The 20,857-nt window shown below is 47.3% G+C and overlaps 1 protein-coding gene and 1 long non-coding RNA gene across 3 annotated transcripts in view; both read left to right on the top strand.

Moving 5' to 3' along the window:
• Positions 1 to 20,857, top strand: part of Ano2 (anoctamin 2) — a 353,573-nt gene that overhangs the window by 31,273 nt on the left and 301,443 nt on the right.
• Positions 458 to 3,993, top strand: LOC134486685 (uncharacterized). The gene is made up of 2 exons (XR_015687021.1): positions 458 to 570; positions 3,468 to 3,993. It is a non-coding gene; the product is annotated as an uncharacterized LOC134486685 (long non-coding RNA).

A 20,857-nucleotide genomic window follows, 5' to 3' on the forward strand; every position in this document is an offset into this window, starting at 1 on the left:
TCTGAGAGACTAGACTCCATCTTCAGTCCTCTGCCCAGAAGCTCAGCTGAAATTAGAGGGTTTGTGAATCTATTAAGATTCAGGGGACAGACCTTGTGGTTTTGCCTCTTAGGGAACCCTGGGTTTATTGTGATATCTACAGAATGTGAACCCATTTTGGAGGGGCATTGTTGGCTTGGGTGTGGCCTCACCTGCTGCTTTCTGTTGTATTATGTGGTTGTTAGACCCTGTAGGGATCGGAGTTTAGGAACCAATGAAGTCATGTTCCTGAGTCTCAGGGCTCTGCCAGCCTAGGGTCTTGCACCTAAGTCACCCACAGCTATGGGAGGCCTGGTGTTTCTCAAGCCTCAGGGAGGGCTGAGCCTTTTGCGGCATTTTGGGAATAGCCAATCAGGAGGGAAGGAATGTGATGGATGAGCTGCTGTGTTCTAACCTCTGTGAGGTGAAAACACAGGAATCCCCAAAGGTTTCGGGGTGGAAGCCCTGGGCCACCTGGAGTTTGTGTGGACCTGGTGCCAGTTTCCTGTGCACACTACCCACGTGTGAATACAGTGTTATGTGCATTGCCAGGTACTGTTCCCAGGATGCACTGTGGAGGTGGGAAGACATGTCTAGAGTAACCTGGGCCATAGCCTGACAGCACGGGCCGTTTGCTGAATGATTACAAAATCAGGTGGTGACTTCTGTCCTCTTCCCCAGTGGTGTGCCACCCTGGGATGAGATCTGGGTATAGATTGAAGGGCTCGTTTCCCGGATGTGTGTCTTTGTACAAGTCCTTGGCCACGCTCACTCTATCTCGTATTTGTGATCTGTAAGTTACAACTCCCCAGGGGAAACGCTTCATGAGTAGTATAGTCAGACAAGTTGGCTCTCCCAGTATCTTAGGGCTCTTAGTGATATGATGACGTTATCATGAGCAAAAGGAGGAGAAAAATGTTTATTTTTCTTATGCTGTCACATCACAGTCTATGATCGAAGGAAGTCAGGACAGGAACTCAAGCAGGGCAGGAACCTGGAGGCAGGGGCTGATTCAGAGGCCACAAAGGGATGCTGGTTATTGTCTCGCTCCACATGGCTTGCTCAGCCTGTGTCTTTATAGAACCCAGGACCACCAGCCCAGGGATGGCACCACCCACAATGGGCTGGGCCCTCCCATCTTAGTCATCAATCAAGACAACGCACCATAGACTTGTACAGAGGCCAATCCAGTGGAGGTATTTTATCAATTGAGGTTGCTCTTTCTACAATGGCTCTAGTCAGTGTCAAGATGACATAAAACTAGCCAGTACACCCACCGTGCTTACATTTGCACTTTTAACTCCTTGTGTGTTTGCCACCCAGGTTAAATTGAGCTTCTTTCCAATCTTACCAGTTTTAAAAAATATTTTTTAACTTTTGTCTTTATTTTGTGTGTACAGCGTGTATGTGTAGCATGCACATGCAGTACCCGCAGAGACCAGACGAGGGCGATGGGTGCCTTGGGGTTGGAGCTACAGGTGCTTGTGAGCAGCCATGTTTGTGCTGGGAATCAAAGCTGGGTCTTTGGGAAGAATGACCAGTGCTTTTAACCACTGAGCCTTCTCCCCAGCCCCTCTTCCCACCTTCTGAAGGAGTGCAGCTGTCTGATGGGAGGTGGTCAGGAGAACTGTGGACCATACTGAATCCCTGAACAGCATGTCCCCTAGTCTAAAGTGATGGGGAGTTGGTAACTTGTACGATTTGTGCCACCCCAGGATCTGGACCTGAGACTGAGCTTGGTGGCTGTAGTACCCTTCTGCTCTTACCCCTGTGTAGAATGGGAAGGGTGGTCCTGGCCCCCAGAATCTGGAGTATCTGGTTATTTAAAAGGGCCCAGGAGTGGAGAACGGATGTTCCATTCTTGGCTTCCTCTCTCTGCAGACTGTTTCTTTTCCTTCAATCGTAGGTAGGAGGTAGTGGGCAGGTGATAGCTGGGCTCCTGTATCTACCTTAAGCTACCTCAGGGCTACCTGTATGGTCAGACTCAGCCTGCATCAGACAACTCCTGAGAGGGGTGGATGGGTCTGGAGCCAGAAGGCTGGGGTGACAGGCAGTCAGGCTTCTTGGAAGGCACGGCTAGGATGACCGGAAGATGGGGAGAGGGCCTAGACTGTGGAGGCCTGGAGTCCCGTGACATCTGGAGAGCTTGTGAGAGTATAGCCACACAGAAAGGACAGTGTGGTGGGCCAGCACATGGGAGCAGGACTGAGCTGAGATCGTCCCTAGCTGCTCTGGTTATTTCTGCCCCTGGGTAGCAGCAGGAGGGATGAGATCGAGTCAGGAGGGGTTTCTTCAAGGGAAGCTCTCCATTCCTCTTCAGTGGCCTTCCTTTTCCCTCAAACATAGTCAGCCCCTTGCTCTGATTGGTCACAACTGTCTGGATTTACTGTAGCCACCCTTCTGAAAAAACAAAACAAAACAAACAAAAAACCCAAACAAAACCAGGATCAAAGCAGCAGCAGCAGGTGGGGCAGAACGCAGAATGCAGAATGCTGGAAACCACATCCCACTGGCTCTCTGGCAGCAGCTCTGGCCCCAGATGGGACCGCCCCCTCCTTCCTTTACCCAAGCATTCTTAAGCCGCTTACTTCAGAGCCTAATGCGTGTCAGCTATGTGATGCGTGGGATGGAGCACCTCTTGAGTGCACAGGTCTCCCACACCCTGAGAGGAGGAGCACCGTTACACAGGGAGCACCTCCTGGGATGTCAGGGTTGAGTGAAGGAGAGAAGGTTGGAGACTGCTTTGCACCACAAAGTGTGACCACTGTAAAGCTGTCTGTTCCCTCCTCACAGGGGCTAATTAGTCAGGGCAGATGCCTAATCTGCTCACTGCCTCTGGCATTCTGGGTCATTCCAGCCTGCTGTGAGGATGCTCAGGAAAGGGAAGCTAATTCAGTCATTAATCCAAATCTAAGCCAGGCAGAATTACATGGATAGGCTAGGATCTCCTGGTCCCAAATGCACAACATAATTCCCTCCAGGCCATGGGCTATCTGCTTGACACTTTTACCCAGATGGGTAATTGCAAGGTGTCTGCCCTGACCTTGTTTTCTCTGTCTCTGTCCCTGTCACCCGGTCCCTGTGTCTGTCTCTGTCCTTATCTCTGTCTCTATTCTCCCTTCCTCTCTATACACATCCTGTCTCACCAGGGTGACAGGAACCGAGAATGGTAGTGTACTCGGAAATCCCTAGAAGGAGAAAGTTCTGGCAGAAGACTCAGTTCCAATGTCAGAGCGATGCTGCACCCCAATCTGTCAGTGATTGATGTAAGGTTGGGTGCCCCGTGTGGGCCCCACACTCCTTGTTCTCCACAGTAACCAAGTGACAATATTGACAATCATGAGTGTACCTCGGGGGGGGGGGCTCTGGGAACCCCAACATTTGCTGCTCTTTCGGCTCCCTAATCTTAGATCTGAAGTTTCTCCAAGAGCTTTTATTGTTCTTTGCAGCTGTGAAGACCTTGTATAAGTCAAGTCTCAACCAGGGCCCTGGCTGTGTTTCTTCTGCTCTGGTGTGGGCCAGGGAGAGGCTCCGACATCTGCTACAGCCTTCAGAGGCCACGCACAACAGCTGCCCCTCCTTCCCTCCCTAAAGCTCTCCCAAGATTAAGACCGGAGGCCTGGTGCTTCATTACAAAGGGCCCCACAACATGGCTCCTAGGAAGATGTTCCTATTGCCATAGAGACCTGTGCACCCCTGGGCTCCTGCAGAAACGTTCCATCTCTCTGTTAGAGTTCGATCTAGAAGTCTGGCTTGTCACACAGAGAGCCTATTTTAAGTTTAACCAAGTTAATGTTGCCCCGATGGCTTTCTTTTCTTTTAGTGAACACTCACGTTAATTTGTTTGCCACTTAAACCTTGGCTTCGGAGTTTCATTTTTTTGTTTGAAGCAAGGTGCTCCTCTCATCCACTGCCGAGGGGATGCCTCCTTTTTGTACCAAGTACAATTTAGCTAATAAACCTTTTGAAGAAGAATCATTGAAACCGCCTCTTTTGCTTACTCATGCAATATCTCAAGACTCAAGAGGGAAGTTCTTCTTAAGGTCTGGCCTAAATCCCTCTAGAGCAAGTATATGATGGCCAAGGCCTCCGTCAGATGGCATGCAGCTGATTGGTCCCACTGGGTTTAATGTACGTGAAGATTTCTCTCAGGGGCTTTATCCTTGAGGCTCCCATGTTCTAGGCAGTGGAGCAGTGGGAGGATTGTGGGCTTGGGGAGGAGGGAGTCTCACTGTCTGCCGAGCAGAACCTTTTCCCCAGCTCTGCTTCTGACTTGGGACACGCAACTGACTGACCCAGTCACTTGAACTTGAGCGTTTTCTGTTGCTTTGGGTTCCTCCGTCTACCCGCATCAACAAACACGTCCGCTGCTGGAGTTCTGCAGTCACAGCTAAAGTTCAAGACAAGGCTTAGGGTCATTTTGGCCACACCCTGCCTCCTGACCTTGTGCCAGGCTTCCAGTCAGCTGCCCACGACCTCTGCTCTCTGCAGTCTGACTTGGCCTGCCTTCTGCCATTTCTGCTTGGTCTCTGTTCTAGCCTCTCAGGAGCCTTGGAGCAGCTGCTCAGCCCCACCCCTGTTCCTTCCCGGTTCTCACTGGGGTATCACCTCTCTGCATCCAGTTCACAAATTCTCATCACTGGATCACGTTGCAACTCCTGTCCAAATGCTGGCTGGTTGCGCCCTGTTCCAGGCACCCCCCCTCCCACCTGAGGATTTGTGTTTCTGATTATTATCCCCTGATGCAGTGGCCACATTTTTCCAGGTTGAATCCGCTCAATGTTACTTCCTGCCTGGGTTTGCTGACATCTCCAGGTCCCTTCTGCAGCCACAGATGCAGTCTTGGAAATGTGGCTTCCCAGGACACCACATGGGGCCAGGATGGGGACAGCCAGTGACCCTGCTGAGAGGCCCAACCCCTCCATAGTCAGAGTCCTCCCAGGAACTCGTCTGAACTGATGAACACAGAAAGCCATCCAATGCTCCCAGCAGGGGAGTGACCTAGACAGAGACCTGTCCCAGCTGTTTGCTGTTTTCTGGCTCTCCTGAGCGAGAACAAGCAGACTCCTTCCTGCCCTCTTGGCCTTGGCTTCTTGTGAGCACCATCACCCATTCTAAAGAAATACTCAGCACATGAAGTGAATGAGGGCCAGAGAGGGGCGGGGCTGCGCTGTGGTGGCCTCTCCCTTTCCAGATCCATGGTGAACCGAATGTGTCAGCCTCTTCTGGGATGGCAGGAGCCACAAGTCGAATGCAGAGGGGGGAACCATAGCCTTCCTAATTTTTGTTAAAAATGAGAGTGTATTTTAGATCCCCCCGTTTTATTTCGCTGTAAATCCCAATGACTCAGAAAATCAGAGGTCGAAGGGGCCTTTGAGAGTTTTTAAACTACATCTTACTTTGCAGACGGAGGCCGTGGGTTCATGGAAGCGCATCTCCTGTCTCCTGACCTCCAGATGGGTGCCAAAGCTTGGCTGATGATAGTGAGGGCTTGGTCTCTGCAGATGCCCAGGCTGCAAGGGGCTCTGGTTCCCTTTGCTTCTATTTTTCTTCCCTTTTACTCTGAGCCAGGTTAGGAAGCAACCTGGATACAGTGGTCCAGCCTGCTGCAGCACCCATAACTAACAATGGCCGAAATGAAATGCAGGTCCGGACGCATGCGCGCGCTGAAAGGGCGGGATGCCAGAATGTAGGCGGCAGAGGGGCTGGCTTAGTGACAGAATCCTGCATCCTGTCCTTTCCCAGTTCCTCCTTACCCACAGAGGCTTCTCAGCACAACACAAGTTGCTGGTGTGTAGGGCTCTTCAGAAGAGGTTGATGAATTTGGACTGGTTTTAAAATTCACCTGGGGAAATACACAGCTGCAGTCGGAACCAGACACAGACACTCGAATCGCGCTGCTGTCCCCCTCCCATCCTGCCTCCATGGTCTGGGAAAGTACACACACCCCGTCCGTGGAGCCACACCGGACTGGACCGTGTGAATGCTCTGCCTGATCACCGTGGAAAGGAAGAGGGATTAGCTGTCCTGTGGATGGCAAGTTCTCCGCCAAGCCAAGAGGTTGCATCATGGCTTCAAGCACACTTGTGTGGGATCCCAGGGAGGTCTGCATTCAGAGACGAAGATATGTCCCTCTAAGGATTGTCCACGTCCCCAGGGAAGAGGTAGAAAAGAGGGACAAACATTTGTGGGTCACCCGAGTCTATGCCAGACATATTGGAATAGAACTGCCGTGAGGTAGCAGTGTTTATTAAATTATGAATCCATATTATAAAAAATCAAAGCCCCATCTCTAGCCCTGGCCTGCCCTCTTGATCTCCCCGTTGTGGGGGCTCAGATCCAGGGCTCCAGGGCCTCTGATACTGGAGGCAGCTCCCTCTTTACTGCCACCTCCGCTTTTGTTCCTTTTCTTAGAAAGAATGACCAAAACCAAAGAGTGACTTCTACTCGTCTGTTTTTATTATTACTAAAATGGTTGTTCTTTGGAGACAGGGTCTCACAGTATCCTTGGCTGGCCCGGAACCCAGAGATCTGCCTGCTTCTTGCCTCCCAAGTGCTTGGATTAATGGTAGGTGCCACCATGTCTGGCCCAAATATTAATTCTTAGGGTTGTATGCATCTGACCCAAATGTGTGCATCACTAGTTTTCCAAAAACAAGCACACACCATCCAATAGAATTCCGTGTGCTTTCCCTGGACGTCTCATTGGGTTTAACTAGAGACCATGCACAGCATTTTAGTGCCAGGGGTATTGTGTAAGTCACAAGAGTAAGTTTGTCATTTGTTTCTTTAAGGTCCCCTCATGAGGAGCAGATGCTGTCTACTGTAGTCTTGGTTACCAGGCCAGGGGAAGGGAACGGGTACCAAAGAGCGTCCTGTCAACTTGAACTCAGAGAACATACCCACTTCTTCAGTCATTGCCTAGACCCTGTAATCTCCCATGTTGCTTCAGAATCACTTTCCAATTACCCACCATGTCTCTTATTGATGGGAAACAGTGTCACAAGTGACTAGGAATCAAGCTTCTGTGGTATACTGGCTCCCAACACTGAGAGCAGGATCACAATGGGAGCTTTCCTATGAACACCTCCCCACATCCCAGGGTCTGGTGTTATAAGTGGGAGCCCTAGGGATCCCAAAAGACACACTTTTCATAGTCTCCTTAGAAGAACTATGTCACCCCTACGGGCAGCCTAGACACTTGGCCCTCTCACCAGCTCCTTCGCCATGACACTTCCTATAGCTGCCATGACCTGAGAACAAGAGCATCAGACAATGTTTGCTATCAACAATCACACCGACTTCAAAGAAGCCAACAGAGGAGCTATGTGGCTTCCATTTGCTCTGATTGTCCCCATTTCTGTGGCCATCCTTTACCCCCACGCTCTGTCCTGTTGGTACAAATCCTTTGATGAAGAATGTTCTCCAGTGGTTCTTCAGAACAGTGGCCCTTCAACCATCTGTGAGCATTCTTTTACTTAACCCAAAGGGTCTATTTTACCTTCATTCCTGCACACACACACACACACACACACACACACACACACCCCACACACACATAGACACACACCACACATATACATACACACAGACACACACCACACACATACACACAAACACACACCACACACATATACACACACATACTACAGCCCCGCACACACCCTCTCACAGGCCACACACACACATACACACACAGACCACAGTACACACACCACACCCCCTACACATACACACAGACATACACCACACACACACACACACACACACCACATGCACCTCCACAGCCCCCTACACACAGACCACACACACAGATACACACACAGACCACACACACAGATACACACACAGACCACACACACACCCACACCCCCTACACACACACCACACACACAAACACACACACAAACACACACACACAAACACAAACACAGACCACACACACACATACACACACAGACCACACACACATATACACACACACCCACACCCCCTACACACACACCACACACACAAACACACACACGAACACACACACACACAAACACAGACCACAGTACACACACCACACCCCCTACACATACACACAGACATACACCACACACACACACACACACACACACACACACACCACATGCACCTCCACAGCCCCCTACACACAGACCACACACACACATACACACACAGACCACACACACACCCACACCCCCTACACACACACCACACACACACACACACACACACACACACACACACCCCACACATAAATAATTTTTTTCAGGATAGAATTTGGAGCTGGCAGTCCAGTTTTCTTGAATAGTCATCTTCCTTTTTTGACAGGGTCGCACAGGTGTTGAATGTTCTGCCATTTGCGTTCACCCCTTTTCCCTCTCTCACCCTCCTTGCGATTCCACTGACCAACATCTTCTTTGCTAGTTCCCTTCCTACATCTCTGCCTTCTTTATTTTTATTTCCCTTGTGGCCCCTGATTTTAACTAGGTTGGCCTGCATGAGCGTGGGTGAGTGGGGGCCTTTCTTCTGGAGCACGGCTGGAGGAAGTGATACTCCCTCCCTGGCTACTGTTAACTGTCCTATTGCCTCAGGGAGGCACGAGGCCACTTGTGTCCCTCCTGCATCCAAGGTGGAATGCTGGAGCACACAATCTTGTGCAGGAAAGTGCGACATTGGTGACGTCAGGAGTGCACAGCATGTCATGTCCAGGGCATGGCCTTTCCCGTATCCTCTGTATCCTTCGGGTCTTCCATTCTTTATATCGCTCCTCTGTGACGCTCTCTGGACCTTTGAGGGAGCGGTAGAGAAGTCCTGTTTAGGACTGGTTACTTACCTTGGCATTCTGACAAGTTTCTTTTAACGATTTCACCTGCTCCACACCCACTGTCCTCTGTGGCCTCCAGTAAGAAGCACGGAGCCATTTAAATAACCATTTCCTTTAAAGAGATCATTCCTTATTTTTAGCTATTTTCAAGCTTTCCCCCCTCTTTGTCTTCAGTTTTCAATAGTTTCATTGTAACGTGTCAGGATATGGACTTTTCCAGGCTGAAAGTGCTAGAGGTTTGCTGACAAGCTACAGCAATGGTTCTCAACCTGCGGGTCACGACCCCTTTAGGGTTTGCCTATGCAGTACCCTGCAGACGAGATATTTACATTATGATTCATAACAGCAGCAGAATTACAGTTATGAAGTAGCAATGAAATAACTTATTTCACCACACCGTGAGGAGCTGTATTAAAGGCTCGCAGCATTAGGAAGGTTGAAAGCCACTGGTACAGAGTATTTAGGATTATGTATCTCATAAAATTTGAAAAATTTTAGTATTTAATTTTCAAACTTAATTTTATGTGCTGTTCTCATTTCCCTGTAGCTTGAGAGCCATTAGTGTTTGAGATCCCACAGCCGCCTGCAGCTCCATTTGCTGCTTTCGGTCTATCCTGGTCTTTGCAGTTTGCATTAGATCGTTTCTGTGAGTGTAGGGACCCTTCGTTCCCATCACAGTATTCCCACCATGTCAGTGAACTGCCTAATGCTTCATGTTATTTTTTTTTCCTTTTCTTTTTTTCGGAGCTGGGGACCGAACCCAGGGCCTTGTGCTTGCTAGGCAAGCGCTCTACCACTGAGCTAAATCCCCAACCCCTTCATGTTATTTTTTAAAAGCTGTTTTAAAGTTACACTTATTTGTGTGTGTGTGTGTGTGTGTGTGTGTGTGTGTGTGTGTACATGCATGTGTGTATATGTATCTGTATGTGTGCACATGTGAGTGTGCTAAGGCGGGGTTTGGAAGTAAGAGGACAGCTTGCAGGGAGGGGTTGGTCCTCTCTTTCCACCCTGTGGGTCCCAGGCATTGAAGCGAACACCGTTTCCTGCCGAGCCAGGTCACGGCCATCTTGGAGTTATTTATTTTATTTTATTTAAGTCATTTTAGTTTTAAATTATGAAACTTCCATTTGGTTCATTTTTGTGTCTTCTGTGTCTCTGCTGATGGTTCGGACTGCGTACTTCAAGAGCATTTGTCCTTTAAGCTGTCATATTTGTTATTTTAACACTGCTGTCTAATGGTTCCCTTCTCTTTAAGACACTCACTGTTCTCTGAATGTTTGGTCAATTTTTATATTATATCCTGAACATTTCAGTATTATTTTATGAATCAGAGGTCTTATTTAAATCCTGTATGTGTGCCGGCAGGAATATGATCTGGTTTTATTTGGTCTGTAAGTTTATTTGCCCCTCTGATGTAAGGTCTCATGTAGCCCTCAGTATCTTGAACTTGATATATAGATGAGGATGACCTCGAACTCCTGATCCTCCTGCCTCTGCCTCCCAAGTGCTGGGATTACAGGCACACACCACTGCAGGAGACTTCCAACTGCAGTCTTTATCTAGAGTCTATGGGATATGTTTGGACATTAGCGTCATTTTCAAAGCCTTCTGCAGATTGGGATCAGAATGGAGTTTTACCAGAATATTACTGTGCTTTGGGTGGGTGTCAGATCTACACACAAGACAGTCAGGGCATAACTACCGAGCTTGCAGGGGCACTTAGAAGTCTTTCTTGTCCATGACCTTTCTAGAACCTTCAAGTTCCCTGAGAGTTGATACTTGTCTCAGAAACACGTCTCGAGCTCTACGATCTACTCATTCTTTTTGAGAAAGAGGAAAACTCTTCATCCAGGGTGGAATATAAGTCAAATTCCTTCCTTTCAAGAACATAAGTGCTCACTGGACTGTTCTTTAATAAGACGAGCATGAAAGACTTAGACAGGAATACAGAAAGACAGACTCAGCGGTTGAGGAAATGGAACAAAACATCCTGTGGCATCCATCCTAGATGATGTGGCCAGTAAGACTATGACTGAAGCTTTTTACTCAGAGAGAAATCTGCTTTAAGAATAATAGTTTAACCATAAACACAAGGGGCTATCTGGTAACTCTTGAGAGTTTAATCCTGGGTTATAACCCCAATACCAAGAGCAACCATGTTTGAATCTTCATTGTATTATTATTTTAAAGTTAGCATTCAAAGTAATGGATTTCACTATGGCATTTACCTACAGAGTGATTGAACGAAAAATGAGGATGTGGCTGCTCCAAAGTATAATTGAGGAGAAGGTGTATTGTAGAGAGGAGGGAGAAAGTAGCCATGGGCATCTGGAAGGGTCCAGACCGAAGTTGGTCAGCAGACTGAGCTGTGCGGTGAGAGGAAAGAGAAGCAAAGACAGCAAGAGAGACGGGAGAGGAACTAAGAGAGCCAAGAGACCAAGAGAGAGTGTGTCCAAAATGAAGTGGAAACTTAAGGGTTCTTTAGAAGGTCAGCTGTGTTGGATGGTGTTTTTGCTGGGGCAAACACATGAAGGAGTGTTTCACAGGCGAAAAGGCTAAGGCAGACTCATGAAGGGATGTTTTACTGAAACAGACACAGAAGAGAGGATGTTTTGCTAAAGCAAGCACGTGAAAGGACACGCAATGAAGGACTCTTTGCTGACGACATGCATGTATTGTTCCGCCTTACTCTGCATAGTTGAGCTGCATTTGTTGGGACTCTGACTAATCCGGCTGGTTGGATGCATGTGCTGAGGCAAAACCTGTCTTGACCTGTGCTGAGGCAAGATCCGTGGAGGACGCATGATGTTTGGGGGACATAAACAGGACTCCACGGAGTGATGGAGGCAGAGCTTGGCTTGCTGGTACAGCTAGCTGTGCAATACTTGTGGGTCTCACATCTTCACTGATCTTTGCTTCGCTGAGAGAGGAACAGCCAAGAACTCCCCATGTTCCTCTTGGTCCCTCCTGCTGACTGGAGCTCAGCCTGAGGCCTGGCTGTCTCTGCTAGGTCATGTCACTGTTTTTGCTTACCCAACTCTACCGAAATGGACGGCTGATGTATCTGTGGAATGTTTGCAAGTGGGTCGAGCTGCTGCTGCCTGCTAATCTGTGAACTGAACTGCTGATTTCCAGACAGCACAGATGGGAGTTGCTCTAAACAACCTTTCTAAACAGGTCCACTTCCCCCATAGCTTTTCTTTTCCCTTACCTCTGGTTTGTGGTGGGCTACAAGGGAGGTTAAAGCATCTAAGAACCATCATTAAAAATAAGGTTTGAAAAAAATTAAAGTTACACTAAGACGGCTAAGTTACACAGCGATCAGAGGCTGAGGGAAGGGAAGCACAGCCCTGGGAGAGGGAGGCTTTGGTAGGGTGGTGGGCAAGAAGTGTTGGGAGGAGCCACAGGTTCTGAGTGAGACTTGGTCCAGGTTTCTTTAGGAACTGACATCAGTCACTGTATTTTTTCCCACATTCACCCCATTATACACTCCCCTGACCCCTCACCTCCTGCTGATGGTTTCCTCCACTGAACTTAACACTCCGTATGTTTCTATGGCATGCAGACATTTAAATCTAGAGTTTAGGAATGAGAGAAAGCATGCAATGTCTCTCCTTTTCTCCCAGCACCACCCTCTCTTGCTCCCCCCACTTGCCCTGTAGACACCATTCTCCCGGCCACATAGTTTCATCTCTACTCTCTTCCTCTACATATATGTATACGTTTTTCCATCTAGATTCCACATGTGAGAGAAAACACACGGCACCTGTCCTGGTTCTGGCTTGATTTAGCCTCTTCTCTTTACTGCCACCCACTTCTCTGTGGATGACGTTTCTCTTTACGGCTGAATTAAAGAAAGAGCTTTTTCTGTGTCCATATGCCGTATTGTCTTCCTCCAGTCATCTGTTGATGGGTCTCTAGGTTAGTGTCCTCTCTTGGGGATTTGTGAATCCATCAGTAGACATCAGGTAGAAGTACCTCCGTGGTGTGCTGGCTTGGGTTGCCTTGGTTACATAATCAGAAGTGGCGTAGGTCATATGGTCGTCTAACGGTTGGTTTCTTGAGGAAGGTCCGTAGTATTCCATACTGGCTGTGTTCCTCCCAGTAGTTAGGTTGGGTTCCCTTTGCCCCCTCCTCTGCACCAGCGTTTCTTGTCACGCATCTTCTTGATGATAGGCATTCTGACAGGGGTAAGTTGGAATCTTAGAAGAGGTTCGTTTGCATTTCCCCGAAGGGTAAGGGTGTTGAACTCTGTGCATGTGCGTTTATTCATTGCTTACACATTTCTTCCTTTGAGGACTGTCTGTTCAATTCATTTGCTTAGTTACTGCCTGGATGATTTCCCTTTGGTGCCTAACTCTGAGTTCTTATAGATTCTAGATATTAACCCTTGGTAAGGTATAGAGTTGGCAAAGATTTTCTCCCATTCTGTAGGCTGCCTCTCCCCTCTGACAAATGCTTCCTTTGATGTGCGAGAGTTGAAATTTCATGCAGTCCTGTTTCTTCTCACTTCTAGCTATTATTTTTTGGAGCTCCTGGACTCCTTTCTGAAAAGGCTCATTCTTCTGTGTTGAAAGATTTTCCCTGGCAGGCTCAATTTCTTAGGTTTGAAGTGTTTGCTAAACTCACTGATTTTCACACAGAGGGAGAGATGGAGTCCACATCCACCCAGTTTCCTCGGCATCATTTGCTGAAGAGCCTCTCTTCTCTAAGCTGCACTCCGTCTTCTTTGTAAATCCCAGGTGGCTGCAACTGCATGTCTTTCTTTTTGGGTCTTTTTGTTTGTCTTTGTACCAACGCCATATTGTTTGTTATGATGACCCTGTGGTATATTTTGAAATCAGACACCATGACTCATCCAGCCTTGCTCTTCTGGTTTCTGATTGCTTGGCTTATTCAGGGAATTTTGTGCTTACATATGAACTTCAAAATTCTATTTTTCTACCTCCGTGAAGAACCTCACTGCAATTTTAGATAGAGATTGAACTGAGTGTGAACATGGCTTTCTGGGAGGCGCCATTGTCAGTGTTGATTGTGCCAGTCCTTGGGTGTGAAGGTGCTTCTGTCGTCTGGTGCCTCTGGTGTCTTCTTCAGTATCTACCAAGGGTTTTGAAGCTTCATAGGAAAAGCCTCCCACCTCCAGTTCCTTGGTTAGGTTTATTTCTAGATTGTGTGTGTGTGTGTGTGTGTGTGTGTGTGTGTAAGAACGGATCTCCCTCTGATATCTTTCTTATCGAGTAATTATTGGTGTATAGAAATGCTATGGATTATTGGTGTATAGAAATGCTGTGGATTTTTCAATATTTAGATTGTATTCCGCTATATCGTTGAAGGCGTTAATCAGATCTAAGAATTTTCTGACAGAATCTTTAGAATTCCTTAAGGACATAATCATATCATCTTCAAAGGGGGATACTCTGACAACTCTGGGTGCCTTCCGAGTGGCATGGCCACAGAAAAAAAAGGGGATGATGTGATGTCGTCTTCGCTAATTGTATCTTTCATTTCTTTCTCGTCCCTAACTGCTGTGGCTAAATCTTCAAGCACCATTTCAATAAAAATGGATACTTTGACCTAGTTACTCATTTAGAGGCAATATTCCCCCTCCCAGTTAGTATACTATTGGATATAAATTAGCCTTGAAAGCTAAGAGGGCAGTGCTGAAAGGCATCCACAGCCACAGAAAGAAGATCCACTTGTCACCCACCTTCCGGCGGACTGAGAGACAGCAGCTCTGGAGGTGGCCCAAATGTCCTCAAAAGAGTGCGCCCAGGAGGAACAAGCGTGACCGCTATGCTATCATCAAACTCCCACTGACCACCAAGTCAGCCATGAAGAAGTTAGAGGACAACACCCTTGTGTTCATTGTGGATGTCAAGGCCAACAAGCACCAGATCAATCAGGCCATGAAGGCACTCTATGATATTGACGTGGCCAAAGTCAATACCCTGATAAGGCCTGACCGAGAGAAGAAGGTGTATGTTCGCTTGGCTCCTGATTATGATGCTCTAGATGCTGCCGACAAGGTTGGGATCATCTAAAGTGAGTCCAGAGGGCTAATTCTAAATACACACTTATTTTCACCATAATATATGGTCATACGAAGCATTGAGGCTGCCTAGTCCAAAACTTCTTTGGCTGGGAAAACTCTATTGCTCTATTAGTCTCTCCTTATTGCTGACCGAGCTTTCTGCATACTCTAGGTTCAATTTAGTTACATCATATACATCTAGACATTTTCTCACTTTCCTCTAGACTTCGTAGCTCTTTGGAATATGGGTTCTCAAAGCTGTCCTTGGTGATCCCGTGGCTTTTAACGAGCATCTCTTATAATGTCCTTCTTTTATAGTGCACCTTGTCAGTTAGCATCTTCTCTGTCAGCCTCACTCACTTTTTCCAAGAAGCAACTCTTTGTCCCACAGTCTTCGTTGCTCTTGTAGCATCCACTTCATTCCTTTTGCTTTTGATTGCTATCATTTCTTTGCTTCTGATGACCCTGGGTATGGCCTCCTCTTGGGAATGTGGTCAACTCACCTGGAGTCATACTCTCAAAGAAAATGGACTGTCCGTACCTCAGAAGCTATCTGTTGCTGCAGCTACTAAGAGGGGCAGAGGCGTCTGAGCCCTGTTCCCTTGGGGCTGGAATGTTAACTGGCTTGTTCTTGTGCTGTGAGTTTTATGAGAACTGTGGTTCTGCCAGGCCTCCAGACTTAGTTTTGTTCCGGTCCTCCCTGACCTCTGGATCTTTACTTTGGTGTTCGAGTGTGATGTTGTCTAGAGAGGCTTCTCTCTAGTCCTGCCAACTTGGGGTTCTTGAATACCTCTTGTGTCTGGATATCCACTCCAGCCACCAAACTTCGGGCTTTCTTTCCTTTTGACTATCATTTTATTGAATCAATTTCCCATGGTTTTAGTTTTTATCCCACTACTCTTTTAATCCTAGTTCTTTGAACTTGTGGTTATGATTTTCAATTAAAAGATGGTTTTTGAGGCAGAGTCTTGCAGAGCTCAGCTGGCCTTTCACTCATAGCTGAGAGTGGCCAACAGGTCCTGCTGTGCCTACTTTGGCTTCCTAAGTGCTGGGGTTGCAGATAACATCATTACATCCAGCTTTCTGCAGAGGCTTAAACCCAGGACGCCATATTTGCAAGGCAAGCACTTCGCTAACTGAGCCACATCCTGATTTGTTTTCATTTATATTATTTATCTATTTATACTGTAATTTTTGTGCTTGAGTGTGCCATGACCTCCACTTTGTCTTTCATCTCTGAGTCTTTATTTTATTTGGTTTAATCTATTAATGATGATTTTGGTTGTCTTAAAGTTAGATTATTTTTCACTTACAACATTTCTGCTTTGATCCCCCACCCCCACACACCAATCTCCTCGTCGTGTTTCTCATCTGCCTCTTATTTGACGTGGCTGTATCTCTCATCCACATTCTGAACTCATTTCTTCACTTTGTTCATCTTCCCCTTTGTCTCCTCTTGAAGTCATCTATCATTTTATGGATTTTGAATTCTCTGTACAACATTCCAACCACTAGACATCTAGATAGCCGGGGAGTTGTGATTCGGCCCTGCACTGCTTTGGTTCCTCACACCGACCTTTCTGTGTCGTGATCTGGGTATCTGCTGATTTTACTGAGCAAGGCATTCTTGGGGAGTCAATCTCCACTAATCTCAGAAAAGGGAGAGAAGATACTGCTGTAAAAGCAACAGCTCCAAACTGAAGAAGAGCGGGAAAAGTGTGGAAAATCAACCTGAGCTAACTAGTGCCCCAACAAGGACCACGGAACAGAAAACAGTGAAGTCACACAGAGCATGAAATAAGGATTTAAAAGAACTTAGAGTAAAACTTAAAATATCATGGTGCTGGGGTTAAAGGCATCTGCCACTACTGCCGTGGTGATGGATGCATTTAACCCCAGCACTCAGGAGGCAGAGGCAGGGGGATCTCTGAGTTTGAAGCCAGCCTGGTCTACAGATTGAGTTCCAGGACAGCCTGGGCTACACAGAGAAAGAGTGTCTCAATTCTTTTTTTTTACAATATGAAATGAATGAGATAAACTAAGGAAGAAGGCAAGGACAGAGAAAGGAAATGCAAAGCAATGTGAGATAAGAGAAAGGAAAAGGGAAATGGGGAATAATGTTACAAAAGGAGAGAAAAAAACAAAGAAATGTAAAACAAGAGTGGCTTAAAATGCATAAATAAAATTAGACAAATTTAAAAGGAGGAATGCAAATATTAATGTTTGATTAAAAAATAGAGCCAAACTGCTACTGAAAGTCTACTAAAAAGAAGAAACCAAGGAACACCTAACAGATGACGCATCAGCTTGTCTTTGGCTGGGTCTTCTAAGCATGGTGTCTGTTGGTTTGGGCTGGGTCAGCTCATAGCGCAGTGTCTCGTCTTTCTTACCTGTTAGACTGGTGCTTAGCCTGGATGGGTCAAGAGTGACGTGTCCAACAGAGCTGCATTCCTATGGAAGCTTCCCCTTTTTTATGTACCAGAAGATTCTGCAGGTTGCATCTGACCTTGTATTCTGTGCCTGGGCAAGTTCTTCCACATCTCTGGGACTTACCAGTTTGTATATACTGGCATGCCTAACGTTCTAGTAGTCTTTCCCAAGTGTTTTGTGAACAGGAAAAGCAAACATCACTTTGGTCTTCACAGGTGGACCAGCGCCTGTTTCCAAATCCACATAGCGTTAAACACTGACTGAGGACACAGCTGTAGACGTTAACTATTCTGCCAGGACTCCAGAAGTCCCAGTCTCTCTAGCAGTGAACCTCATGGCACATAAGTGGCTTCTGAGGTTCGGCGACTCCCTGCCCTTAGACTCTGGTCTATTAGACTCCAACATTGTCCTCAGAGGTAGTTGGGCCGAATCCTTCTCCAGCCCAACTAAACTTTCTATCTCAGCCTCTTAGTGTGGCCACCTTTGGCCTCTCCCTCTCCACAACTGCCTCCCATCACTACTTCCTGCCACTGCACTGTGGAAGTTGACCCAGGTGCCATGGGTTGTCGTTATTGTTATTGGGCTTCTAGGTTAGCTTAGCCTTGAACAATGTGATCTCTCATGACAGTGTCGGTCAGTCTTCTGAGACTGGAAATGAAGCACTGGTCACACAATGGAGCCTCAGTCTCAACAACGCCTCTAGCTGGATTGAGTCTGTGACACTGTTGGCTTTCCCTCTGGGTGTTTCTCCTCACCAGGGCCTGCTGATTTGCCTTTTGGATAGGATTGATTTCCCTCCTCAACCAGGGAGCGATAGTAGAGCCTTGTGCTGCTTTCTCTTCTCTGGGTCGTCATTGTCTTTCTCTCCACTTTAAGATTGGACTGTCACTGTCCTGGTGGTTTCTGATGCGCCTCTAATCTCTCATTCTTACTTCGTTTTATTCTATTTATTTATTATATATAAATACACTGTAGCTATCTTCAGACACACCTGAAGAGGGCATCAGATCTCATTACAGGTGGTTGTGAGCCACCATGTGGTTGCTGGGATTTGAACTCCGGACCTCTGGAAGAGCAGTCAGTGCTCTTAACCGCTGAACCATCTCTCCAGCCCTAATCTCTCATTCTTTAGAATCCCTTTCTTTTCCTGTTATCCCCACTCTCCTCATTTACTGAGTCACTTGGAGGTAGTCTTAACCTGCCATGTGCTTTGCAAGTCTTCTTAGGATTAATTTTGATTAATAAGTAAAAGCTTTTGGGCAAAAGAGGAGCCCGGTCACTCTGTTCACCTTGAAAATGATGAAAGTGCAGAAGGCAGGACGTGTTCGGTTAGATGAACGCCCTAGACTACAGGCATCTCACAGCAGCAGTCACAGTGGAGGAATGAGCTCTGAGCCACAGGAGGCCTTGCCATCGCCTTCCCTAGGCCCCTAAGGGAAACTTTCCATGCTGTCAAGGACTTAAAGCTGGTGGGAATTATCACTTCTGGGTGTGACTGCTATTCCCAAGATGCGAGTCTGGGTAGAAAAGAAAAAAAATGTGGAATTTTAAACCCCAGGGCTCACAGACTACAGAAGCCCTGATGAGTCCTTTTTTCCGTTTGTGCACCTGCCCTTGCTCGTCCACAGACACACTGCCCGATTGTCTTGGCTTTCGGAATTTTTAGCCTACAGGGCCCACACTGTTTGTATAGCTGTCATGAGTCCTCCCAACCAGGAGGAGGAGGTCAAGAGCCTCAGTTGGATCCTTCATCAGAACCAAACTGTACAGAGAATCACATTGGTATCACAGAAGCCTCATCTAGCCGAACACTAGAGCCAGGAAAACCCCATAGAAGAGGGGGAGGAAGGATTGTAGGAGCCAGAGCAGTTGAGGACCCAGAACACGACCCACAGAATCATCTAAGCAGGGCTCACAGGGACTCACAGAGACTGAAGCGACAAATAGGGACCCTGCACGGGTCTGACCTAGGTACTCTGCATGTACCATATGATTTTGTGGCTTGCCGTTCTTGTGGAACTCCCGACAGGAAGAGTGGGGGTTGTCTCTGGTGCTTTTGCCTATGCTTGAGACCCCTTTCCTTCTACTGGGCTGCATTGCTGTCCATCCTTGATGAGAAGATTCGAGTTTAGTGTCGTTGTAACTTGTTATGTCATGTTGGGCAGATATCCTCGTGATACCTGTGTTTTTTTTACTTTTTTAAAAGGGAAACAGAGAAGGAGTAAAATCTGGGGGAGAGGGGAGGGGCTGATGGGAGGGGTGGATCTAGGGGAAACTGCAGGGTATAATGTATGACACAGAGAAAGAGAGAGAGGTAGTGAGGGGGGGAGAGGGAAAGGGAGAAGGAGAGGGAGAGGGAGAGGGAGAGGGAGAGGGAGAGGGAGAGGGAGAGGGAGAGGTTAATAATTTGCTCTGAGACAGTGTTTACTTCTCCACCAAATACTGTGACTTCTCATGTCTCATCATATCCCCTCTACCTGGAAACCAGCCTGTGATTTCTGGATTAATTGCTGACTTACAGTTTGAGTTCCAGTCTTGTCTAGCCATCTTGACTCCTCTCCTGGACACTCTATCCCATGACCATGTTTGAGCAAGTCTCTTTCTGGAATGCGATTGCCTACGTCACTGAACCAGGTCATTTCTTTCTACCGTGAAGCAGGCCAATGACTGAAGTGATCAATTCCCATCCCCCCTTTCCCCCTGCAAGAGTTTATTCACAGGCTCGTCAAAGATGCAGAGATCTCCATCCCAGGATGGAGTGATCTGAGAAGGTACTCCAGATTCGTCTCCCCACAGAGTTGAAGCAGTCTATGGAACTGAGAGGCAGGGAGGGATGAGGTACAGGGGGTAGAGATTCCCTAAGGAGGAGGGAGCTGATGCGCAGTCTGGGCACAGACCACACGACTTCCTGCAGCAGACATCTTGGCTTTGCCTGTGACACACGTTCAGAGGATGGCAATGTCGACATGGTGTTTGGGTCAAGTTCTGGCCCTCTGAAGCCATTTTAGGTGATGTACAAAATTATCCATTGGGCTCATCACAGGTTCAGGTATCTGCTTCCGATGCATGTGACTTCTCTGGCTTCCTCATCAAATTGCAATCACGAGGTCATGGCTTCTATTGTTGGCTAGGCACACCTTGGGGTCAGGCGAGCCAGCAGCTCTGGAAACTGGCTCTCTGAGGAAGAAGCTATGGTTCTGCAGGTTGGTCTCAGGCTTCTTGTGAGTGATCTCTAATCATGCATTTTTACTGAGGGTGCTACCTGGTCAGGCAGGGTTACTTCTTTAAATAATTTATCGTGGGGAGATTTAACTTTCACTCACCCGTGTTAGGGCAAATCTGTCATCCCATTTTACTGGGGTTTCAGGCTAGCCTACGAACTGTGGAGTTTATTGATTTCTGCTTATTATTATTTTTTTAAAAGATGCCAGCGTATGTTTCTGCTGTCGTTATATCTGGCACACCCATCGTTTATTATACACATCTTTTACAACCATGGCTAAGCCGGGGTGGTGGCACAGGCTGCATTCTCAGCACTCATG

This window comes from Rattus norvegicus, chromosome 4, assembly GCF_021556685.1.
Source record: "Rattus norvegicus strain SHRSP/BbbUtx chromosome 4, alternate assembly SHRSP_T2T, whole genome shotgun sequence".
NCBI classification, from domain to species: Eukaryota; Metazoa; Chordata; class Mammalia; order Rodentia; family Muridae; genus Rattus; species Rattus norvegicus.